Source organism: Stegodyphus dumicola, chromosome 7, assembly GCF_044657685.1.
Source record: "Stegodyphus dumicola isolate Sdum_Otavi_A_Nest chromosome 7, ASM4465768v1".
In the NCBI taxonomy this organism is placed as follows: Eukaryota; Metazoa; Arthropoda; class Arachnida; order Araneae; family Eresidae; genus Stegodyphus; species Stegodyphus dumicola.
This window is the reverse complement of record NC_140774.1, coordinates 18,312,489-18,339,066: the sequence shown is the minus strand read 5'-3', so window position 1 is coordinate 18,339,066 and position 26,578 is coordinate 18,312,489. Positions and strand designations below refer to the sequence as shown.

The 26,578-nt window shown below is 34.3% G+C and overlaps 1 protein-coding gene across 16 annotated transcripts in view; it reads left to right on the top strand.

The window, feature by feature from the left end:
• Nucleotides 1–26,578, top strand: part of LOC118184279 (tyrosine-protein phosphatase Lar-like) — a 732,937-nt gene that overhangs the window by 305,879 nt on the left and 400,480 nt on the right. The gene's annotated exons all lie outside the window — the stretch shown is intronic.

Below are 26,578 nucleotides of genomic sequence, written 5' to 3'. Positions count from 1 at the left end.
TCGATATGGGGCAGGTGGCATTTTACACGCTTTCCCGGCACACACACAAATGACCTTGTTACAAATTCATTAACCGCGACAAATGCCGGGACGCAGTTCGAATTTCCGTGTGTGGAACTTCGGAAAACTGTCGTTGATGTTATTGTCCTTTTGTCGACTGATTCGATTATCGTTTGGTTGGGCCTTTAAGCTATGTTTTCTGGAAAGCGTGAGGCCGTTTGCACGATCATTGACGTTTTTAATGTATCGCGGGGTTTTATAATATGTGAGGCATTAAATGTGTATGTATTTATTTAATACAATTTTCTGTGACTTTCTTTCTTTCAAACAACACAAATTTGTTTTGTGTGCTTTATTGTTTTGTCTAATGTAGCATAATTAATTAATTTGTAACTTTTAAACAAAATTTGTTATTTAAATTATAAATGAATTATATTAATTTATATTTTATTACATAATTGCATTGCAAAGTATGTTAATTACAAAATATTTTGTTTTGTCTAATAAATTTGAGTACTATAATTAATGATTTTTATCAAGCGTAAGATCCACGCGGGGCGAAGTTGATAAGATCACTGAACATTTAATGTGCAATGGAATTATCATACATAGCGCGAGTGACGTTATGAAAAAACCTTACGGAGAAACGCGTTTCTCTCAGCACTAGTTCGACCCGAAGGCTGTTAGCCGAAGTAGTTGCGCTTGATGATCACTTAGGTGTAAGTGGACGCAACGTTTTTATAAGTCTGGGGAAACCGTTTCTCTTGCAGCTTTGTCTAATGTAAATTTTTGCTAAAGTAACTGGTATTTACGTAAGTCAACCAATTAGATGGAATAACCAATTAGATGGAATACGTAAGTCAACCAATTAGATGGATAAGTCAACTAATTAGATGGAAACGAAGAATTCCCTCCCTCGAACGTGGACACTTCGAAGATCGAATTTTTAATTGCGAATTTGTTTTTTAGTTCTTTCATATTTAGCACAAATTTAACGAATTTTGTTTTACTCAGCGAATCTGAAAGAAGTGACAACACTCTTCAAAATAAACCATTTTTTTTTACCTCAAGCGCGTCAGAATGTTTTTATTCAGCAAAATTGTAAGATGTTTATTTTTCAGTTTTAAAGCCACCAGTTTATTTCATAATGTGCTGCCACTCTTCGCTTTTGAATTACTGAGTTTATGAATCAAAAGTTTATTAAATTTATACAAAATATGAAATAATAATAATTTAAAAAGTTTAAAATTCAGAATTTCCTCTTACAGTGGGTCTTAGTCATCTAAGGGTGGATAATTACGTATGTTTAAGATTTGGTAGCCCTAAATGCCGTCCTTTTTCCAAAATGCGAGGAATTTACATACATAATACGTACATACATGCATACAGACTCTTCATCATTGAACAATCGCGATAGTTGAATTATAAAGATGATATAATGTCGTCAAGTTTTTAATGTAAGGCAAACAGTTTTTTAAAAGGCAAAATCCAAAAACTTTTTCAAGACACGAAAATTTGTTCAAGAAGAAAATGTTTATCTGTGAAATTAATATTCTCATGGTCTTATTCAAGGATATATTTTTAAAAAATGTTTGAATTAGCGGTATGGCTGTTCGTCGTTCTATGATGCTATACCTAAAAAGCGCAGTCTTCATGCCGTCAGCGTAAGATTGGATTTAAAAAATCGTTATTTTATTCTCCAATTATCGGTTTTGTTAAATTTTTTCCATTCTTGAATCACTGGAGATTTGCTCTTATCTTCAATCAGCCTTTGAAGTAGAAAAAAACTGTTGAAGGGTTTATTGATGCGTTGTTTGCAGATAATACTATAACGCATTTAACAAACATAAAAAATACCTTCTTTTAATGTAAAAAACAATTGAATTTTTATAAGTTATTTATTGTATTATCTCCGATTGGTTTACATACTGGCTTTTCCGAGATAAAAAAAATTGAATGGCTAGCTACCGTTGCCATCGTCTGTTTTTTTTTCTTTTATTTCTTTTGCATTTCATTGAGTATATGTGTTAAAGTGTGATCAAAAGTCGATAATAGAAATATCGATGTCATACCTTCAATATCACAGTACCTATTTCATTATTGGTTAACGATATTAGAAAACATTCTTATCCTTATTCAATTTCTTATCTAATAAAAAGGTGAGCTTGCATTAAAAAAGAAACTAATAGGTGAATGAGTAATTTTTTCCCACGAATTACTATTTCTGTTGTAGAAATCAATCTTCTTATCTTCAAAAGCAAGAAAATAAATATCCGTTTCTCTTTATTTCAGATGTGCCAGTGAACTGGGAGTATTTGTTTGTTGTGTTATCTCAAATTAAGATGCATCGCCTTTTATATTAGTGTCCATGAAGCCATGTAAAATGCGCCACGTAGGTATTCCGACAAATTACAGCACCTACCGCGGCCATTTGTATATAATTTTATGATAAGTGTGTAGAGACATTATGTTAATTAGAAAAGCCGGAGAGATGAAAAATTACCAACCGCCTTCGCCTCGAATCCAACCACGAACCTTTGGAATACCGGGCCAGCGTGCAAAACCACTACACTAAGAAGGTGGGAGAAATACCTTCTATACCCCCCCTTTTAAAGGGCGACTGGGGTTTTTAGGGGACCCAATCGCCAAACACTGGGTGAGGAGAATCATCATCCATCACCCTTGTAGTTCGGGCGCCACTGTAGAGACATTAGGTATTTTTATTTTTGGGGGGGGGGCGAAAGCACGAGAATTGAAAAATTAGCAACGCCTTCTCCGGGAATCGAACCACGGACGTCTGGAATACCGGCCCAGCGTTCAGAACCACTACACCACTAGAATAATTTTACGATAATAAATAATTATAATAATACTGTAATTACTGATTATTATATATCTTTTTTAACTTTGAACTAAAATATGTATACATTAATATACACTGATTGATTAATAATTATTTAAAATAATTATGCGATAATAAATTATTATTATCGCATAATTTATATTTATGCGATAAATTATAACTAATTAAAATGCGGTTTTTAATTAATTATAATTATATTTCTTTTTAATTTCTGGACTAAAATTTATTATGCGTTATACATATGTAGGAGGGAAGGGAAATGTATTTTGGAAAAAAAGAATGAAAAAAATTTCTTTTATTAAAGATCACAATATTGAAAAATGTCACGGTAACTGAAATCAGTCAGGGGAATGGGGTAAATATTTGTTGACAGTTTTTTTATAACTACAGGAAGAATATGACTCACTCAAATGGGGTAAATATTTGTTGACAGTTTTTTTATAACTACAGGAAGAATATTTTTGCTAAAAATATATATTTCTATTTTTTTAGGAATTTTATTTTTTTAAAGTAAGCTATGAAATATGCTTTGTTCACCTAAAATTCATATGTTGTGGAAAAATATTCAACATTTTGTTTTTCCTGCGCTGCATATCAGTGCGAATCATGAGTGAAAACCATGTTATCCATCTTGAGACAATGTACTAAGTAAGTGATTACAGTTATTAAAACATAAGAGGAAATCTGAAAGATTTTAGATTACATCAAAGGGGCGTTTTTTTAACATTTTGTGTGTTACCTTTATTTATTAAATATCATGTTCTTTGCACTTAAATCGTAAAATTCAGTTCAAGCGCAAGCAATATCGCAAAACAATTTTAAATTGAGCATATCTTTAGAATTTCCGATACGCAGTCTCACGCGCTGCGATAAAAATGAGTTTTCTGTACAACGTTGCCATTTCTTGCTTTCGTTAAGTTTGCTAATCAAAAATTCGTTAAAGTTTGACAAAATATGAAATCGATTACAAAACAAATTCTAAATTTCAAATTTGGACTTTAAGATGCCCATATTCGCAGTAGGATTGCGTCATTCCAAATTCGATGGCTCTATGTACCGTTGTTTTTTAACAATACAAGAAATATGCATAGATTCATGCAGATTCTTCATTATTTAATTTCTTCAAATATAGTACAGGGCGATAATATTTGGTGGCAGCAGTTTGAAAAGTGATACAGACATTTAAAGCGTTTCGACGCAAAATCGCAAAGCGAAAACATTATCCCCTCAGAGACAGAGCCTCTTTGGACTAATTATGACAAGCCTCAGAGGGCTATATACTTAAGGGAAGGTAGCTCTCCTTTGAGAACGTTTAAGATGAAATTGGTTAGCTTTTGTATCACACGTGAGGATACACACAAAAATCAAATGCTGACACTTCGTTTAGATCAATTTTGAAATCGATTGCGCGACGCAATGCAACTGTTTCGCAGTTTAGCGAAACTTGTACAGTACTTATTTGTACAGTAATGGGTGAATGGGTTGTGAATGAGTAGTACTGTAGTAGGTTGTGAATGAGAAAGCGACAATGATTCCGCTGAGGTGACAGAAAATTCAGAATGGATAACGTGCACAGAATCCGAAGGCGAAAGAGCCGCAGGACCCCGAATATCTTCAGACGCAAAAGTGTTGCTTAATTTCTTTAAACTGTGTGTGGAATAATTTTAAATTAGCTGTAAGAAATTCACCAGACATGCCAAAAAAAAAAGAAAAAAAAAAAAAAAAGTCTAGAGTTGCTGGTTCAGGTCCCGAATGCAAATGGTTAAACAACTTAGTTCAGAGTATGAAGTTGCTTATCTTTACAACAACTTGTCTTAGGTTTTCTTACAAAATTGCTATTGAACGCCTGCCAGAGTCAATCAGTTTAACGAGCAGTTTTGATTTCTTGTTAATTTTCGATGAAAGTAACGAATTTGTTTCTTTACTTTTGCAAAATTTTCGATCTAACGCATATGCTCGTGAATAAGGTGATAAGAAGAAAGATTTATCATGAAATGCAATATGTATATTCAAAATTTTATCTTAATTTATTATCAACCATTATCCATTTGTATTTTATATTAATTATGGTTTTTCTGTAACCGAAATTTACTTGTCCAATTGAAATTGCTTTCAAAAAAGGAAATCCGAAACAACCAACGTTGCTAATCACGGAGCTGTTTTTCTAATCTAGTTATGTCAGGAATATTTGGCTAAGAAAAAAACACACGGAATTCCTGGAAGAAATAGAATTTAAAATTGGAACCTTTTCGGGGAAGCGAGCTTATAGAAAATATTTCCGAATCTTACCATTCGTAAATAATTAAAATTGATAAAAAGAAAAGCACGGAAAAAAATTCCATTGGAATAGCATTTTTTTTTTTTGGAATAGGAATTCCTTTTCGAAAAAGAGAGCGATAGCAAAGGGGGAGGAGGTATATAAAACAATTCTTTTCTCGTTTGAAACTCCCCTCATTCTCGATTTCTTTTCCCTTATAATTGCACCTCTTTTTCATCCCCCTGCAGGTTTATTTCCCGTCCTGCTTTGCGGTTGTGTTAACTGTGGATCACATGCAGTGCGTTCTGGAATGCGAATTTTTTTTCCCACCACCCTCCCTCACGCAACCATTTCTTTTCCTACGGGGCTGGCTGTGAAATAATTGAGTTTGCTGAAGCGCGCATGTTCTAACCCCTGAGCGAGAAAGTGGATACGACCGATGAAATCTAGATGCTGTTGGCAAAGCGTGGGGGGGGGGGAAGGTGTCTCTCTCACTCTTATTCCACTATCTTTTCTTGTTTATGGGGATGCTGTAGCTGCTTGGTATGGATAGGGGTTTTTGTATGCGATTTTGCCTTAAATAACTGTTTAAAGGCATTGGCGCGTACGTGCATTTGTGTGTAAATTATAGGCCGTGTTCGCTGAGGTTAACTCTTTTTAGAATCTCTTTTCCTGTCCGTTAGTTGGCTTCCAGCAACATGTAAAGGATTTGTGGTGTTTCCAGATTGAATAAATTCAAATGTCTCCAGTGAAATTTTAGGTTTAGCTTTGTAGTTGGATGCTGTTTAACTCGGAAATGTTATACACACAATTCTGTTTTCACACGATAGATACGTTTCTAGAAAATGCGTGTAAAAAGAAAAAAAAAATTTTAAATGTAAAAATTCTGCAAAAATACTTTACAAAAACTTGGAAATGTTCTTCGGAAAGTATAAAACCAGTAACAGAGGAAAAAAAAAAAAAAAAAAAAAAAAAAAAAAAAAAAAAAAAAAAAAATGTTTGTTGCTGTCATTGTAATTCCGTAAAGAAGCAACTAAGAATGCCATTATGACAATATCGAAGACCTTACAGACAACTAAAACGACCTGGTCACATTGTAGGGGTGCGTGAAGCTGGGTGGTCATACTGAACAAAACGCTGCCACCTGCAGCGTACAGACACTGCTGTGCAAAGATGTTGTTAGCAATGGTTGCTACAAGGAAATTGCCGACGAAATGAAGGCTCTGGAAGGCCAAGGAGCACAAATGCGAGTCGAGATAGAATGATTGTTTACCAGGCGTGAATCGCCCCAACGGTATCATTGTCGACTATTCAACCCACTACAGCCACGTGTATATCTCCCCTGGTACCGTCCACCATCTCACGCCGCTTTCTGAGGCGGGGTTACGCTCACAGAGGCCTTTAAGATGTTTTGCCTCTGACCCCACAACATCGGCGGAGTCGTCTGGGGTGGTGTCACAGCCGATCATCATGGCTGCCATCAGACTACCATCGTTTAGTGTTCAGCGACGAATCTCGCTTCACTCTTGGAAGCTGGGACATATGCCTGTTTACCTCCGTTAAACACCAGGCGTCCCCGTCCTCCGTCACCTGTCACCTGTCACTCTAGGAAGCAGATGACCAGCGTGTTCGTGTGTGGAGAGGACGGGGCCAGCGGTTTCAATCAGCCTTTGTTTTACAAAGGCATGCAACCATAATTCCTCGTGTGATGGTGTGGGGCGCTATTTCTTATGACAGCAGGTAATCTTTCGTAATCCTTCGTACATCTTAAACAGCTCAACGATATGTTGATACCATTCCGCAGCCGGTTGCATTACCCTTCATGGCACGTCATCCTGGGGCCATTTTCCAACAAGATAATGCCAGGCCACATACCGCTCGCATATTTCTGGACTGTCTCCGTGCAGTTGATAGTCTTCCTTGGCCACCAAGGTGACCAGACCTTTTTTCACCAATCGAGCATGTCTGGGGCATGGTAGGCCGCCAGATTAGGGCACCACAAAATATTGCAGATCTGGAACGACAACCGATGAATGCCTGGCAGAATGTGCCGCAGGATAACATTAAGAACCTGTACCACTCCTTGCTTCGACGAATTCAAGCATGCATTGCCACCAGGGGCGGTTTGACCAACTACTAATTTGAAGACTCAATGGGTGATTGTGAGCCGTGAACAGGTATTATGACCTTGAATTTTTAATCTTTTTATTATCTGTGTATGAGCTATACACATATTCAACTTCATCAAAACAACCTCTTCCTTCCCAGTGCTTCGATTTTTTTTTTGCAGAAGAATGTATATTCGTTTAACGAACAAACTAAGCATATCAGAATTTTTCTGCTTGCATCCTCGAAGAGAACGGAAAAAAATCTTTACAACGAAACGTGTATGAAAATTGTAACATAATTTCTAAATTTTTGAAAATCGCTCCATTTTTTATATTACTTGACATTGATGATTTTAAAATTTCTGCATCTGAAAATGTAGTTTTTCAAGATTATAGAAAAAAAAAAAAAAAAAAATTCGCTTTCGTTTAAAAACAAGGATAAAAAGTATACAGGGTGTATTAGTACTTTTACTTCACAATTTTCTTAAAATTTATTGCTTGTGTTTTAATAAGTTTAAAAACTTCATTATAGATAATGTGTCACTGAGAGCGAAAAACCGAAAATAAAACAGAATTAAAATTGAAAATGAATATGATAATTAATGCACTGAGGAGAGAAATAGTTTATCATGTAGTGTAATTTGAATAAAAGGATAAAATCAATCTGTTGGCAAAGTTGATGTACAAGTGTAGATCGCAATTGACAAAGGTTCATCTACAATTGTAGGTCTTTTTTTTTTTTTTTTTTTTTTTTTTTTGCTCAAAGGGCGTTAGCTCAGAAGGGCTATTAATTTCGTTTTGGCACTTTGCAGTGAAAACTTTAAATGTGGGTTCACTTTTCAAACTGTTGCCACCAAATATTACACCCCTGTCTTATATTTAAGGAAATTAAATAATGAAGAATCGAATCTGCATGAATGTATGTATATTTCTCGCATTGTGAAAAAACAACGGTACCTAGAGCCATCAGAATTTGAATAACGTAATCTTCTATAGAATATGGACGCGTGAAAGCCCTAATTTGAATTTGAAATTTGTCTTGTTATCGATTTCATATTTTGTAACACTTCAGCGAATGTTTTTTAAAAAACTAAACGATTTCAATACGAGCAATGGCAACACTGTAAGAGGGGGGAAAAATGATCTCCAGCGCTCGAGGCTCTGTATCGGAAATTCTAAAGCTATGCTCATTTTAAAATAGTTTTGCGATATTGCTGTTGAACTGAATTTTATAGTTTAAGTGCGAAGAACATGATATTTAATAAATAAAGGTAACACAAAACTTTAAAAAAACGCCCCTTTAGGCGTAATAAATCTGAAAGTTTCCAGATTAAAAAAAAATAGTATTATCATTTTTAATTTTGTATTTATTGATTTACATTATCAAACGTAGAAGCTATTATCTTTTTCAATTTATCATGTGCGCCCCATTCTTTTATTAGTCGCGATATAAAATTGTAGATGAATTTCGTCAGTAGAATTACTTAATCTATTATTCCCTTTAAAACTTATTGTTAATCTATTATTCCCTTTTAAACTTATTATTAATTATATTGTTGCTGCCTGAGTGCGGGTTCGTAAAGATTGAATGCACACAGAACTGATGCTACTTTGTTAAAATTTCTTTTATCAAAAGAGAGTTCACTGTTCTGAAATTTTCGGAAGAACAGTCGTACAACTCTTCACGGTATCACAGAGTGTGTAGTTACACTTCAAACTGCTAAAAACGTTAAACACAACGCAATGCAAAGCGCATCTAGAGAGAAGGTAACCCAGAGATATCTCAATACTCCGAACTCATGCTGAACTAACAACTCACAACTACAACTGAGAGCAGATGCTGTCTCCGGTCTTATATAGTTTTTACCCGGCCGCCGAGATATTTCTAGTACTTTCTGCTTCTCGAAATTACTGGAAGGCATATGAGGACCGGATACGGTTACTGCTATTTATGAAATCAATTACAGTTTTTCAATTACAGTACTTAGGGCCCACCAGCGGCCGAGCGGTAAAGACGCTGAACACTGGTAGTTCGGTCTGAGGTTTGAATCCCGCGAACGGGCTGGCTGCATGGGCGTTTTCGTGGTTTTCTCCATGTATAACGTGTATACGAGCCAGTATCCCTTAGAAAGTCCTCCACGAAAGCATCCTTCCCCTTAGGCAGATAGCCCTCGTGTGCTTTGTCATAATTAAATAACCCAATCCAATCCAATTACATATTATTATGGTGATACAGGGACCAGACTAAAATGTCGCCAAATGTTCGGCAAGTTTAGATAACCATTTACTGAATGTTAAATAGACTTGTCCTTGTCGTACTTTTTCGGCAAACTTTGCTTTTCTAGATTTTCGTGTAACATAATACAGGCAAATACAACAACTTCACAAAAGAATTGCACTAAAATCATCTATCTAGGCACAAAATTCGTAACATTATTTTTCTTCTTTTAGTGCATTAATTATCAAGTGTATTTTAAATAAAAAGTTTATTGTATAAAAACCTTTCTTTAATGTAATTTTATTTTGTTTCAACAAAATACCCGTATATGTAATAAAATATGTAATGAAAATGTAATAATGTAAATTTTCATTTGAAATGAAAACGGAAAGTATTCTTCATGCCCCCCCCTAAAAAAACTTGTTTTGCTCATCACAGTATTGAACCATTCTACACTAAAATCAATCCTCAGATAGTTAACCATGCATTCCTTTTTTAATATTTTGATGATGCATATAATAAACAAAACAAAGAATATGACATTTCTTTCACCAGCTTGTGTGTTTGCATAGACGTAAAAGAGTTCTTTCATCATCAATTAACCATCCCATTTTTATTACAACGTTAAAATATTACATTCAATGCATTTCTATTTGCGAATAATAAACACAGGTTGCCGTAGAAATATATTACCACTTCACGCCAAGCACTTGTTATATGAGCAGAAGGGTGGGAAGGGGGACTTCTCACATACGCACCTTCGAAAAGCTAAGCAATTCAATTAGTGCCGTTATACCAGCCGAGAGCATATCGTATTACGCTGCGTCTTAATTTCATTACCAGGCTTGTGTTAATCTTATTTCTCACTCTTAAGCGTATTACTGAGATTACAGCTTAAAAGCGGAATTTTATTACGGTCGCGTTTAATTCTTTATTCATGTAGGCAGTGAGTGATATATTATGCATTATTAAAACAGGATGAGCGGGGGGGGGGCAAAAGAAGCATTCTTGTTTAATGTGCTTTGTGTTTGTTTCTTATTCTGCTTTTTTTAATTCTCTTCCAGTGTTTGTGCTGCTACAAAAGTGTTGCTCTTATAATATTGTGGCGTTTCTTTTTGTAATGGTAAAATAATATTTGCGATAAAGTTTATCTTATTAATTCTGTGAGTTGTTATTGGTGAGGAGATTAATAATATGTATTGTTACGAATTTTGTATATATGTAAATAATTTTAGCGAAATTGTGGTTTTTTTTGTATAATCTAACATGAAATGTTTGAAAGAGACGAAGCTCCGTGGGAGAAATAAGAATAAAGGGACAGGTCTACTGAGGTAAATATTTATTTGGCAAAATTGGCAAGCTATTTCCAAGCTGGTATTTTAACGACTAATTTTGTAATGACGACTAATACGAACTTTGGCGAGAAATCTCCAAAAGTCGCGAAACTTGGCGATTTTTTGGCGACAGTTTGGTCCGGTCCCTGTATAACTATAATTGGTATTGTGATTGAATAAACGTAATTGGTCCCTATATGTAAATATAACCGTATCCGCCCGTCATATGCCTTCGAGTGATTTCGAGGAATGGAAGTTACTAGAGATTTCTCTGCGAGCAGAGGAAAACTAAATAAGACCGGATAGAAAATCAGTTTCTCTGTGTTTTAGTTCAGTGTGAGATATATCCGTATTAGTTTCGCGCTTTAGATGCGCTGTGCTTGCGTTGTGTGTAACGTACTTAGTAGTTTGTGGTGTAACTACTGATTGTACTCTGTGATACTGAAAATAGCTGTGCTACTGTTTTTGTAGAAAGTTACAGAATTTTAAAATGTTTCTTTTGTAAAATCAATTTTATTAAGCTGTCATCGGTTCTGTGAGCATTCCTTCTATTCCAAACCCGTATGCATGCAGCAATATAAATGTGAAGTAGGGAGTATTAATGGAAGTGCGGAATTTTTTGCTAGTAATTTCTGTTATGAAATAATGAAGAATCTGTATGTAGGCCTTTTCCTCGCATTGTAGATAAACGGCCTTACCTAGAGACAATGAACATACCTAGTCCTCCACCCGAACATGGGCACCTCAAAGCCCGAATTTTGAATCTTGATTTTTTTTTTTCATTTATTTCATACTTTATACAAATTTAACGAATTTTTGTTTAATTGTATTTCTGTAAATATTGTTATATAAATAACAGTCTTTCATTAGAACATGTTAGCAGTATATTTTATTGGGTTTTGTAGCTATTTGAATTTGAATGCTCTTTTGAATTGCACAATATAATTTTCTTATGGCATAAATATTTGTTATGTTTTGGCACTTTGTCTTTCGCATGCACTTAAGAATTCCTTAATTGCTGTGTCGTAGCTGACTTAAGCGAGGTTTGTTTATCCATTGGAATATCTTTCAGTGCTTCTTGCTCGCGGAAAACTGAGATAATTTAGCTTGTTAACAACCTTATCTCGTGCTGAAACATGAGGCATAGATTGAACAAGAACTATATCCTCCGTAATCAGAACGATGACAAATTTTATCTAAAACAACACAGTTATAATGTGATGGATATACTATCTTAACAATATATACTTTATAGGAAATACGCACAGATAGATTTGCTTTCTACCTTGGCTTGTTTTTAGCCCAGAAAAGGGTTATTGGTCTCGAAAAGGGATTTTGCGTTGCTTCGCTATAAACGTCCTATCACTTTTCGTATTCTTGCCACCAACTCTCCATTACGTGTGTGTAAATGTTTCTCGAATTTTTATAAAAAAAAAAAAAAAAAAAAAAAAAAAAAAATGGTACCTAGAGCCATTCAGTTTTGAATAACGCAATCCATTACCCGAACATGTGCACCTGGAAGATCGAATTTGTTTTAGTATCTATTTCATATTTTGTAAAACTTTAATGAATTTTTGATTAGTAACGATTTAAAAGCGAGCATTGGTAACACTGTTCGAAATAAAACATTTTTGTTTCCGACGTGCGAGACTGTTGCCATTTGGAAAAATGTGAGATATTTATCTTTCACTTTTAAATAACAAACTCGGTTCTATGAAAGCAGTGTGTTGCCGCAGCCGGAAATAAAATACTTTCATCTTCCAACCGTCCTTTCAGTTCAAAGCCCTTAGATAGTTTCAAATTTAATCTGCAAGGATACTTAGTAATTAGCTAAGCGATTTAAAATGAATAAACACAGTTCTTAAGCATATTTTTTCTTCTTTTTTATGTGAATGATTTAAATAAAGATGTTTTAAGATCATGAGATGTGTGATTAGGAATGTTCAATGTTTTTATGAAGTTACGGGTGCACTAGCTGGACTCATGAAAATCATTATACTTAATCTTTTTTGCGATAACTATTTTAGGCGGCTGACCATGCTTCGAGTGGCTAGTTTTTAAAGAAATAATATAGCGAATATAAAGATATGTATGACAGCCTCTAACACTTAGCTGGGAATTCTTAAAATATGCTGTTTTTAAATATTTTGTGATTTTGTTGCTGTTGTTTTATTTGGCGTAAGTGCAAAGAACATGATATTTAATAAATAAAATTAATATAGAAAAGGTTAACAATAAAAAGGCATAAAACATTTTTGCTAAACTAAGAAAACTGAACATTGATATGATGAACTGCGAAAAGGTTTGGGAGAGGGGAGAACTACAATATATGGCTAAGTGCGAAGAAAACTGTGTTGCAAAAGCTGAGTGGTGACTGCGAACTCAGCGAGAGCATAAAAACGCTTTAAAAAACCCTTTTGGGCGACCGTTAAAATCTGAAACATCCCCAATTTTTTTATTTTAAAAATAAGATGAAAAATTCGAATAACAAAATAAAAATTTGGTTAATAAATTTCGCTTTTTAAATTTTTATCAAAACATATATAAACAATAATAATAATATTGCAAAGAAAAAAATTGATATTCATTTTACTTTCTATATGAAATCTAAAGTTTGGTATCTGTAAAATATTTTTTTATTACACTTTGTAATTCACAAGTATGGACTGCTAAATATTAAATTCTCTGACTGACATTTAATTCACAATATTCTAACATATTTAATTAATCATTAAATAACTTACTTTAAACAAAAAATGAGCAGTTTATTAAAATTTTAGATAAAATTAACTAAGTGGGACGAAACTTGAGAATAAATACTGACAACGTATTCTCTCTCTCTCTCTCTCTTTTTTTTTTTTTTTTTTTATTTTTTTTTTATTTATTAAATTATTTTTGATGTACACATAAAGATACGCACATTTGTATATAAATAATTATAAACTTCTTAATACAGCTTCTTGATACAGCTTGGCACTTAATTGCGTTTCGATTCTTATAAAGTTTACAGAAATCACCGAAAGAGATCACTGGAAATCATCTTCATCACGGATCATAGATGCTCATCGGTCTGTCGTGTTCTTTTCTTATTCATTTTTAACTTCGAAAAAAACGTTTTCGCATATAAATGTCTTCCGAAACGAAGGTAACCGAGTATATTTTTATTTTTGACAAGTACGAATTGAAGTTAGTCAAATCTTTATCTTGAAATCTTTGTATAGTATTTATATTATGTTGTAAATTAATTAGCTCCATTCATAGATTTTCTGATGGTGATTTATTCACGGTGGTTCTTAATGAAAATAATATAAACTTGTATTTCAAATAACTGAAATCTATGCAGAACCGTATTTGGTTTTGTTAATTTTTTTTATTATTATTATGGCAAAGCTCTCGAAGGCTGTCTACCTACCTATCTGGGGGAAGGATGCCTTCGTGGACGACTCTGTAAGGGAAACTGGCTCGTATACACGTTATAGATGGGGAAAACCACGAAACACTCAATGCAGCCAGCCCGTTCGCTGGGATTAGATCCCAGGTCGAACTATCACTGTTTAGTGTCTTTACCGCTAGGTTATTGGTAGGCCACCGTATTTGGAACAAATTCATAATAAAAATGTTTTCGCGGGTCGCATGAAATTGCTTTGCGGGCCGCCAGTTTGAGGCCAGTACCCAATATATCTGTGTTGTTTGCTCTATATGCTGGTTTAATCGATTATCTGGTATCAATTCAGTAATTTGGGAAATCTTTGGGAAATATATACAGATAATGAATTCGTTTTACGTATTAAAATGTAATATGCGAGGGATGTTGCAGAAAATGATACTTTGTGTCATTTTCATTAACGCAACCTTTTAGTAATCTAACTTTGTATTTTCGTTGACAAAATTTACTAGTAAGTATCTGATTACCGTATTTCCCTGTGTATGCGTTTTGTTTAAAGAAATTCTTGTAAAATTGGGTGCTTCTTATACAGCGGTGGCGTCAGCGCCTACGGAAGCGTCAACGGCGAACGAAACCAAGGGTGAAAGCTTCTTAGCGACGCCTACACGGCGTGCATGCCAAGGATTTCCCTCACTTATTTCTTTAAAAAAACGAAACGACTAAAATTTCATTTGAGATTCACAACGGTTTCTTCCTCCCCCTCCTGTTCATTAACGAACAAAAAGGAGTGAAGGTTTCAAGTGATACCGTTTTCTAGCTCCTAACAAAGGAGCTTCCACCGTAGGTATACATACACTAAGTCCGCTTTAACCTAAAGGTAAGAAAACCACAAAAGAATCTTTTTGGGCCAAGACTGTCTACGATAATTATGACTTGATGCAACGCAAACTGTACCTTAGGCTATTGTGTATTTCAGGGGAAGGTATAGATGGGAGCTCTGATAGTGATGACAAGATATATACTGAATAAACGTTAATTTCAATAACTTTATGGTGTATGTCTTCTCATTGAATAGTAATCCAGCGAGCTAATAAAAACCAGTTCGTCAACTAAGTAATTTTTTATTTTTTTCATTTTTCGGCTGCGAGAATCAAGATGTGTCTTATACTTGGAAGCGTCTTATACAAGGGGAAATACGGTAGCCGTTCCATACATTGTTATCGCAACTACGTTCTGTAATTATATTGCTGCGTTTCTATGGGTTCGTGGATTTGGAGTGATTGATGACAGCACTTGATGAAGAATCAAAACACAGTTTATTTAGCCAGTATTAATCAGCACCAAAAACACGTTTACAAGCGTTGAAGAACTGCGACAAACACGCTGAAACAATCAGCAACACAGCCTTCAGGCTATCAGGCTATGACCGTGAAGACAGCTTCACGGCAGAGCATTAGAGTACAGCTCCCGACTCGGTTCAGTCGTTCTCGGAACTCTACGTACTCTCGAGACTCTCCACGCTACAACTCACGATGTACTTGACGATACACTTCATTCCCTCAACGATGCGTACTCTCGAATCACCAACTCGCGATACACTCTGGTGTATGGCATATCGCTAGTTTTGTCGCCAAATGGGCGATTTCGCGACAAATATGGTTACCTTGCCCTCCTTTGCCATTTTCTGGCAACCCTAAACCTGCTTTGCGGGGAAGCTATTTTACCGAGGCTGGGCATTTCGTAACAATATTTACTGCATTTCATCGCGTATTTCCCTCCGAAGCTTTTTAACGCCAGTTTCTGAATTTTTTAAAAATATTCGCGTTCATTTTCCCCTTTTTCAATGCATTCAGAGAACGAGCTCTTTTAAATTTTAAAATGGATTTGTCCACGTAACAAAAAACAGTTAGAGAGGTCGTAAAACAGTATAAAAACTTATAGTTCTTTCCGTGGACGAGTTAACGTCAATAATAACGCATCAAACATATTTGAGACACATCATTGGGGATTGAAAACAAGGACACGCAAAGCACAGATACGTTTATTTGTCATTTTAATTTAAGTTAAATTATTAAGTGTTATTCGATTCGTTAGAGAATCAGGAGCTTATCAGTGTCTTAGACCTGATAAAGATATAGCATTACTGGTGAATTAATAGCGTATTATTTTATGAGATCTTTGCATCAATAGCGAATTAACGGTGTCGAAAACCTTCGTACAAAAGACTGCGTGATTCTGAAAGAGCTTTACTTGTCACATCTGTATTGTTTCAGCTCATAAAAAAAAAAGCGATTTTATAGTACCTGAAACGTATGCATTCTTATTTGTCAACGATCCTTATTCATCGATTTGATGAATGAACCGCTTTGTTCCATCCTGTTTAATTTAATTGAATGCATGACAGCGGCTTCACACCATCGTTGTTCGATGAAAGATTGAAGCGAGATTCATCATGCTGCCAATTACGGGAACCCCATCCACTGTAATGCAATTAGACGATCTAATGCGCTACCTGCGAGAAAGGCCGATTTGTTTGTTGCCACTTAATGGATGTTGCGGCGTAGATAAATGTCCAGGAAAGTGCTTATATTCCTTTGCTTTCTTTGTGGAAGTTGTTGAAAAGATTTAACGATTAGTTTTCGGAATGAAAGCCACCATGATGGCAGCTAAACGGTTGCAAAATCATTGTTCATACGCATTTTAACACGTAGTGATTCTCTTTCTTTGCTATAATTACTGCAGAAAAATAGTACAGTAGAAGTCCAATTATCCGAATCAGTTGGAATCGGACCCCATTCGGATAATCAAAAATTCGGTTAATTGGAGTTTTTCCGAAGAAAGATTCTACGTACACTTTAATTAATTACTGCATGTACTGTATGTTTAAAATAGGAGGGAAAAAATTATTTTTAAAGAAAAAGAGGTTTTAATTAATTAAAATGAAAAGGCAACACTTTTACATACATGTTACATAGCGTACTGCACAGTATTTACAAGTGCTGAAAGTTATTGTTTCCTGAACATCTCGGTCAGAGTAAGTTGTTTGACTGTCTTCATCCGTTTTTGGGCAGTCAATTCGCGCTTACGTTTGACAATAGCCCCGTTCACAAGAGCAGATTCGACCGGTAGCGAAAACCGGTTCTTCCAACGTGTCCCGTTCACATGAGACAAGCATTAACTGCCTCGCCGAATTGGAGGTAGAACTTGGTTGAATGTTTCTTACCTCTCGGGAGCAGGGCAAATGGGGAGATTTCCCGTAATATACTGCGCGGTTCACTTAATTTTAGTTACTGCTCAAAAAATACCCTCAAAAATTAGATAGACCTGTACAAGATACGGAAATTATAGACAAATACAGACAAGGTTATCTGATGCTAGGTATTCCAGAAATATCGTTCAAATTAAAATAAAAGTTAAGACAAGTGCATATCGGCTTCAACGCGACAAGGGACTCGGCACCTTCTGAATGATTTTAAAAAAAAATTAAGAATTTTCATCTACTTTTTATGAATATTATTAAATGGTTTTGTGAGACAAAATAATTTTAAGCTGAAAAAAAGTTTTTGCTAGCATTTTTTTTTTAATTTAAATTTTTGAAGAAAGATTTTACAATTAAAATGTCTTTCTTCTCCTACAATTTTCAATGTCTCCCCCCCAGTTTTTTATTGTATTTATTAGAGTGTTCTTAATAACTTCAAGGAATGATTTTGCAATTAATGAATTAGTTTCTGAGGGAAAAAATATACACTTTTATCTAAAATCTTTAAAACAAATATGATCTCAGTCACATTTTCATTTCAAATAATTTATTCCGAAAGTATTTTGCAAAATCCATCCATGTTTCTATAAAGTATATAATTTTATATAAGCAGTAAAAATAATAAAAAATTTAGTCCATACCTGTATATGTTTTAGGAGTAAAAGGATTTATGGAAAAAAGTGCAAAAGGTTTCTCAGTTTGCATTTGCAGTTTAAAGACTACAAACTGTCTAAATAGACATTTAATCATTTCAAATCTTTAAAATTTTATTACTGAATTTCAATATACACATATGTATATAAATCAAACCTAGTGCTATTTATTCAATTGGTAAATATAAACATAAATAATAACAATTCTTTTTTTAAAACCTTATGTGGCCAGAAAAATTGCAAAAACTCATAAAACGCAAGCAGAATTTTTTTTATCTGTTTTTGTTTTGTAAAACACGTTCAAAACAATTTTAATACATTAATTAATTATAATATTGCTGCGTGCGTACGGGTTTGTAATAGATTGATAATAGTTCGTAAATGATTGTCATTGCACTCAAATCCGATGATAGCTTAATTAAGTTTATTTCATCAACATAAACACTTCAAAGTTCTGGAATTTTCCACAGAAATACTCGTACAAGTCAGCATATCACTAAGTATAGTCAGTAGTTATGCTTCAATCTAAAGAACGTTAAACACAACGGAATGCAAAACGCATCTTAAGAGAAAGTTAACTCAGAAATATCTCCAATCTCACGCTGAACTAACAACTGGTAACAATAACAACTTATATAGCGTAAATAATGTCATAAAAATAGTGTGGTGTAATGATATTATTACTTTGAAACCGATGTTTCGAATTGATGCCCAAGAAGAACCAATATTTTCCATTCTGCTTCATTGCATATCTTCCAGAAAAGTACAAAATCATCCAATTAATTTCCTTTATCATTTTTTTTTAAATGCGAAAAGTTTGTTTTATAAGCAGTGAAAATGTCGGAAGTTTGTAACCGATATATTTTTAGATATGAAATTTTAAAATTAATGGGCGTCAAAAAGTCTAAAAATATGAACGATTTTCAAAAATTCTCCCAAAATATTTTTTAAAAAAATTACGCTAAAAATTTCATTAAATTTTTTTTTTCTTTCACAGTGTATTATGGTGCAAACTATAATATTCTGAGATTCTCAGTTTATTTGTTAATATTTGCAAAGAGTCGTTTCAACTTTAAATTTGAAAAAAAAATCTAATCCTCTAAAAATCAAAAGCGTGACACCACATCCACAGGCAGTGTATGTACAAAGTTTGAGTTCTATATCTTATCGGGAAGCAGTTTAAAAATCCATTACCATCTTTTAACCATAGCGGCAAGCACCAAGAGTGAACTAAATATAACAGCTTATAAAATAATAATAATAATAATAATAATTAAAAAGCATATATTTTTCAGGAACCATTACGAAAGTTCAGGTACCAGTTGCGAAAGTACAGATTACAAAATTAACAACAGTAAACAACGTTAAAAATGTGTAAACAGTATTAGAAATCTGCCAATTCGGAGACGTGATTGTTCACAGAGGCTTTAGGTGTAAAGGGGAAGGAAGACGGTGATCTTCTGAACGGGTCCTAAAGACGAAACTCTTTCATGTCTCCTTTTTCTCCCCTTGCTAACGGCAGTTGTGCGAAGGAGCGTTGCATGTGAACGGGGCTAATGAGAAGTTGCATGTGCTCACTCTCGGGCTGACGCTCCCGCTTCAACGCAGCTTCAAGGTAGGCAAACGGGTGGTTCATTGTCTGCTTCAACGTCGACATGAAGGACATTTTCTTCCTCGACACATTTTTCTTTCACACTTTCAATAAGTTCATTATCATTTAGAATTTGAAACTCAGATTCTGACAAATCACACACCATTAATGTCTGAAATCGTTGATTGTCCAACATCGTACACCTTAGCCAATTGTTTACCCGTAACTTCTTTATCTGTTTGCTCTATAATTTTTCATTTATACACACATTTTCTTTTAGAAGCCGTAGTGAAAGACGAAACGCAATTACCAACAAAACAATGCGCCGATGCGAAAGAGTACCGTTTTACAGTTCTGTAGCAGGTCAACGACACAACGAACAGTAACAGGTGGGCCGGGCCGGCTTCCTGGCGACGGACGACACTGTACTATGAGACGGTATCATTCCAATGATGTTTGCGCTGCGCCTACTCTAACTTCGTGAAGAAAAGAATAGTTCGCGTAGACAGCATCATTATTTTGCGAATCGCACTATGTTTCCGTCTTAATTTTTTTCTTGAATTCTGAATTCGGATAGTCGGAATTTGGATAATTGGAACTGTGCTGTATTTCAGAAAAATTTGTTGAAATTCAGATTATTATTAAAACCGAGGATTTTGATATCGACATTCATTTTGCTTACGTTCGTGGACACTGTGGAAATTCTGAAAACGAGAGGGCTGATGCTGGCGCAAAGCTAAACACAAATCTTTACATTGATTTAAATCTTCCTGTTCTAGTTTCTCACTGTAAGGGCTGTTATAGAAATGATGCTATCCGCATTTCGAATAGATAATAGCTGGCTGCGCCAAAAGCATACCGAAGCCCAAAATTTTTTTCCTACAATTTTTCGTAGAATAAAAGTTGATAGATTTTCAACTGATTTTCATATTTGACAGGACATGGCAATTTTAAGAACTATTTAAAGCGATTCGAACTTGCTTCGAGTGCTTTGTGCATCTGCGGTAGCGGCGATGAAGATGATAATAATATTCTTCTTAAGTGTGTTCTTCCTGTTCAGCACAGGAAGATGCTTTAAGCCACATTAATGCACCTATGTCTTGTCCACCAATTATTCTGAACTTCTAGAGACTAAAAAGACAATTTCTGCATCTCGGAGTTTCATTCTCAATTTAGGTTCTTGAGTTCTTTTTATTAGCCCCAAAATGGCCTTTAGTCTCGAAATGCAATTTTGCGTCGAAGAATGCGCCGTTTCACTTTTCATTCAAATCTGTTCCCGTTCGGCAAAATGTAAGATATTAATTTTTCAGACTAAATCTGCCTGTTGTAGATTAACAAACTAAGCTAATTCAAAGCAATAGGTGCAGTTCTTAAGAATATTAGTTTCTTACTTTGCAATGATGACCGGAAAAATACCCACATTAAAAGTGCTCACAGAATAATGCTCACAGGTATAAATATTCATAGAAAAAAAGGTCACACAGAAATATGCCCACATAGAAAAAAGCTCACATGGGAAAATGCTCACTTAGAGCTCACATGGGAGAATCACAAGCTCACATGGGAAAATGCTCACTTAGAAATATGCTGACACGGAAAAAAGCTCACATAGATGTATGCTCACATGGAAATAAGTCCACTGATAAATAAAATACGTAGAAATATTCTTACATTAATTAATTAATAATTAATCGATTTGAACATCGTACACCTACATGAATTTTTCAAAGAAAAATTATTTAAATTACCAAAATATCAGATTTAGTTGCTATATAAGATTAATAAGCGGGCCGTTTTTAATTTGGAAAAAGAGAGGAGGAAGGAAGAAAAATGAAACGGAATATACAGCGAAAAATTATTTCAATTTTAATTGTTAAAAAAATAAAATAATAGTAAGTATAAGTAACACATTTTATAATATAACCATTTAAAAGAATGAGCAAATAGAAATAATTATTTTGTTTAAATTACGTAAAATACCTTGTTATGTATAAATCATGTATATTTCACATATAAGGTATTTCTCCCGCCTTCTTAGCATGCCTTCGTGGTGTGGTGGTCTGCACGCTGGGCGCGTATTCCAGAGGTCCGTGGTTCGATTTTCGGCGAAGGTTTTGTTTATTTTTCACATCTCCTGCTTCCAAAATATCTAATGTCTCTACAGTGGCGCCCGAACTAAAAGGGTGGTGGATGATAATTCTCCACACCCAGGATTTGGCAATTGCGTCTCCCAAAAACCCCAGTCGCCCTTTAAAAAGGGCGAGCATGCCTTCGTGGTGTGGTGATCTGCACGCTGGGCGCGTATTCCAGAGGTCCGTGGTTCGATTGCCGACGAAGGCTTTGCTCATTTTTCACTTCTGCTTCCAAAATATCTAATGTCTCTACAAACTTACTGAATATTAGCTACGTAAATATCTAATTTTATTATCGATTTCATCATAGTTCCTTACATGATTCGTGATTACCAAATGTAAGTTTTCATATTATCTTTTTTTCTTTTTTTTTTTCTTTCAGTACACCTTGTATTTACAATAGCTAATAATAAACGTTGACAGGCTAAATCTTTTCCATCATAATCCAGTCTGTCAAACAGAAACCACATACTAGGATGGCTACAATTAAATAATGAATTTAGTACCTTATGAAAGCTTTCGTAATAATTTGTTGTTTTAGAATATTTTTTAGAGGCTGCTTCATAATGATTCCACACTTCGATTGGAAACTGTGGTCTTCTAGAACATTTTTGCCTCCAAACTTAAATAATTACATTCAAACATCCATTTCTATAGATACAGATCAAAAGTATGCAAAAATAGAGCAAATAAAAAACAAAAATAAACTATTGGCAGTTACAAGGGGAAAAAAATTTACAGGGGGCAGTGGTATAAAATATTACAGTTTATGCAAGATTTTACTATAGTTTTCATTCTTTTATATACCGCCCTTGAAAAGGTTAATATGAGCATTTGTCCAATATTTTTTTCAAATGATCAAATAATTTTTCTTTAAAAAATTCAAGTAGGTGTGCTATGTTCAAATCGATTAATTATTGATTTGAACCTAGCACATCTACTTGAATTAATTATTGATTATTGATTGATTAATGTAAGGATATTTATTTCTACGTATTTTATTTATCAGTGGGCTTATTTCCACGTGAGCATATATCTATATGAGCTTTTTTCCATGTGAGTATTTTTCTATGTGGGCATATTTCTGTGTGGACAATTTTCCTGTGAGCATTATTCCTGTAGACTTTTTTTTCGTGTGGTTTTTTTTCTTTTTCTTTTTCTTTTTTTTTTTTTTTTTTCTTTTTTCTAGAACCATTTTCAGTAGGATCGATTTAAGTAATCAAAATGTATTTAATTCATGATCTATCTAATTAAAAATATTCAGTGTTTTCACAGAATGACGTTATATATCTTTTTATTATTGATATAATATTTTGTAAAGCTTTAATGAATTTTTGATTTAAAAACTCTGCAGTTGGAAAGCAAGCAGTGGCAGCACTGCAGCGAATAAAACATTTTTATCTCCAGCGCGCATGTTCTAAACATATACTGTTTTTTTTAATATTTTGTGATTTAGCCGTTGAACTTAATTTTAGGTAGAAAAATATAAGGAAATATAACATTTTCTACATTTTTTGTTTTTTAATTTAAAAAAATTGTTAGAAAAATAATCTAAATTTAAACAAATGCGTATGTATTTTCGAGTTGCGGAAGGGGCAGGGGGAATAATCATCCAGCAATAATGAAAGTGGTTGTATGGAGCAAAAAAGGTTCTGGAATCACTGGGCTAGTCGCACTGTAGTTTCCTTGGTTTTCTCATGTGTTATGTGAACATGATCCATTTTCTTGTAGAAGAACCTTCACGAAGGCATCCCTTTCATACGGCTGTAGAGACATTAGGCTATTTCGAAGCAGGAGAGATGAAAAATGAGCAACGCGTTCGCCGGGAATCCAACCACGGACCTTTGGAATACGCGCCCAGCTTGCTAACCACTACACTACGAAAGCATGCTAAGAAGGCAGGAGAAATACCTTATACGGCAAATAACTGTAGTGGGCTTTGCCATAATCTAGTTTAATCCATGAGATTAAGCAAACATATTAAATGCTAAAGTTAAACATCATATGCTTTGCCGAATGGCTACGCAATGGCTCGTGCAAGATAAAAGCATTTTTATTTCTGTCAGTGGTCTCGTACTGCTTTTAAATTGCCGAGTCTGTTGATTCGAAAGATAAATATCTTATATTTTGCCGAATGGCAATAACTGTGCGCGGAAGATAAAAATAGCTGTGCAGTTCATTTTTTGCAACTTAATGCAGTTCTTTTCTAGCAGTGGAAGTTTAAGTTTTAAACGAACAGTTCATTTAAAGTTCCTGCAAAGTAAAAAATAAATAAAAACGAAATTCGACATTCCTACTGCGACGGTATTTGCTGTAGCGACCACCATTTTCGACCAGACTGGAAGCATCATACATACATTATGTCGTGTATCGCTATTTTATAAAAGTATTGGGAATGCACATCTTGTAATTTTATCTGAGAAATAACTATTTTTGGTTAAATTTGCGTGTGGGAATTTTAGCGAAGCGCTACAGTAATAATAAACAATCAGGTTAACAACCTTGCGATTTACTTGAATGCTATTGGCATCGCGATAAAAGTCAAAGACATCGCTGACAATGGAAACACTCTGAGCCGAAGTGACATTTCCGCGATGCTTCGGAGATTTATTTATTTTTTATTTCTCCCCCCCCTCTTTTGTCGGAAATTTGTTGTCAGGAGTCAAAACTTATTCATTAAGAAACGTCATAAATTTTAAAATGTAAGAAGAATTAAGAATTCAATTGAAAAATTCCTCACTTAAAAAAATGGTAACAGTATATCTTATTTCTTTTAATGAGTCGCCAATTTGGCGGTTTGGCGGTTCTTAAGAAAAATTCTGTTAAATATAGTAGATACGGTTTAATGTGGTCGCGATTAATGTTCTTATTCGGATATTATTATCGAATTGTTGAAGTCCCCCCCTTCCCCCCGATTATATACAAAAGCATGGAAAATGCATCTCTTACTGGGATCAACTATTCGGTTAATGCGATCAAAATATTACAGAATATTAAGGAAAGTCACCAAATAAATTAAAAATTCATTATAAAAATTGCCAAATTTAGAGAAATGTCACCAAGTGAGGAGTTTGTCGCCAAACAGCATGATTTCCATTTTAATCGACCATTTAAAATTAGGCCTTCCAGCCCCGGGAAAAAAAAAAAAAAAAAAAAAAAAAAAAAAAAAAAAAGTGTTGGAATTAACTGCCATGTCTGTATTCTACTGTTTCAACAATTTCTTTATATTATCCGTTAGATGGGATCTGAATATGTCCCAAACCAAAAGACTTTTTGGATTTAAGGCAACAGGACGCTTTTGGTAAACATTTCTTATCCGCAATTTTACACCATTTTTCGTCCATCTAGTCTTTTCCGTGAACGCGAATGAAAACACCATTTGGGAAATTACATTTTTGCATACTACTGAGAGGTGAGAATTTTTCGTGACCTTTTGTTTTTGTATGAACCTTTTTCGTTCCTTTCACATCATTTGTTTTATGTCCTATCAAACATTATTGGAGTTTCATCTATATTTCTAATATGTAACAGTAAATAATTTGTTTACCTTTGTAGGTCAATAACATACTTCTGGAAACTTATCAATTTGTTGTCCAAATCTTCAGCACAATACAGAGCAAGTCTATTTAACATTAAGTAAATGGCTATTTCGCTAAACTGGCGAGATATCACCAAATTGGTGAGGATTTTGCTGCAGATTTTTTGTTGCCAAATATGGCAGGAAATTGCCATTTCGGTCCGGTCCCTGCATACTGTAACTGAGTAACTGTAATTGAAGCCTATAGGCAACTGTAACCGTACCCCAACCGTAGATGTAACTTTAACTGTATATGACTTCCCATAATTTCGAGAAATGGAATTTGCTAGAGATTTCTCGGCGGCCGGGTGAAAACTGATGCCCTTTGCATTGCGTTGAGTTTAACGTTCCTAGTAGTTTGAAGTGTAATTACTGATTTTACTCTGTGATAGTGTGAAGAGCTGTAGGAGTATTTTTATGAAATGTTCCAGAACTGTGAAGTGTTCAAATCAAGCTATCAACAATTCTGTGTAAATTTAATATATTACGAACCCGTATTCATGCAACAGTACCGTAGCGAATTTCACGCTTTCGCTTATTTGATTCATTAGATAATTGGGGGCCTTTCGTGAAATTTATAATACATTTAATTGCTATAATTAATAATATGCCAATCGATTATCTTTTATAAGCATTTGCAGCATTACTGTAATTAGGAAACGGTATTTCTAATTCTATATATTTCACAGCTGACTGCAGAATAGTCGTTTGTTTTGCCTTTTGACTTTGGATTTCATCCACATTTAATACTGCTGTCGAATTACCCTTATGTTTATAGTCTCAGCTTTATTGTATTTTTCATTAATATTAAATTCCGCGCTAACGTTATTGTCATAATCTAGATTTGCATTTTTTGAATTGTTTGACTATTTTCGGGTGCTCGTATAAAACGTTTTGATAGACTGGCATTTCTTCTTTCCCCTATTTTCTTCCCGTTTCCTAGTTTCTCTCTAGAGAAATTTATTCTTTTTATTTATATTTATTTCTGGTTGGCTGTTTAATTCCTTTCGTTTCCTATCTGCCTTGGGGGACTTTATTATTTGGTTATTAGAGTGTATATTTTTGCTTTTATTCTTAGTTTTAATCCCTTATCGTTATGCAACATTATCCCTCCAAAATCTTATTCAGTTCCCTTATCGTAGTGCATAGTTATAATGAAATGAAATAAATTGGATGTAACTATAACGATAAATATAGAAAA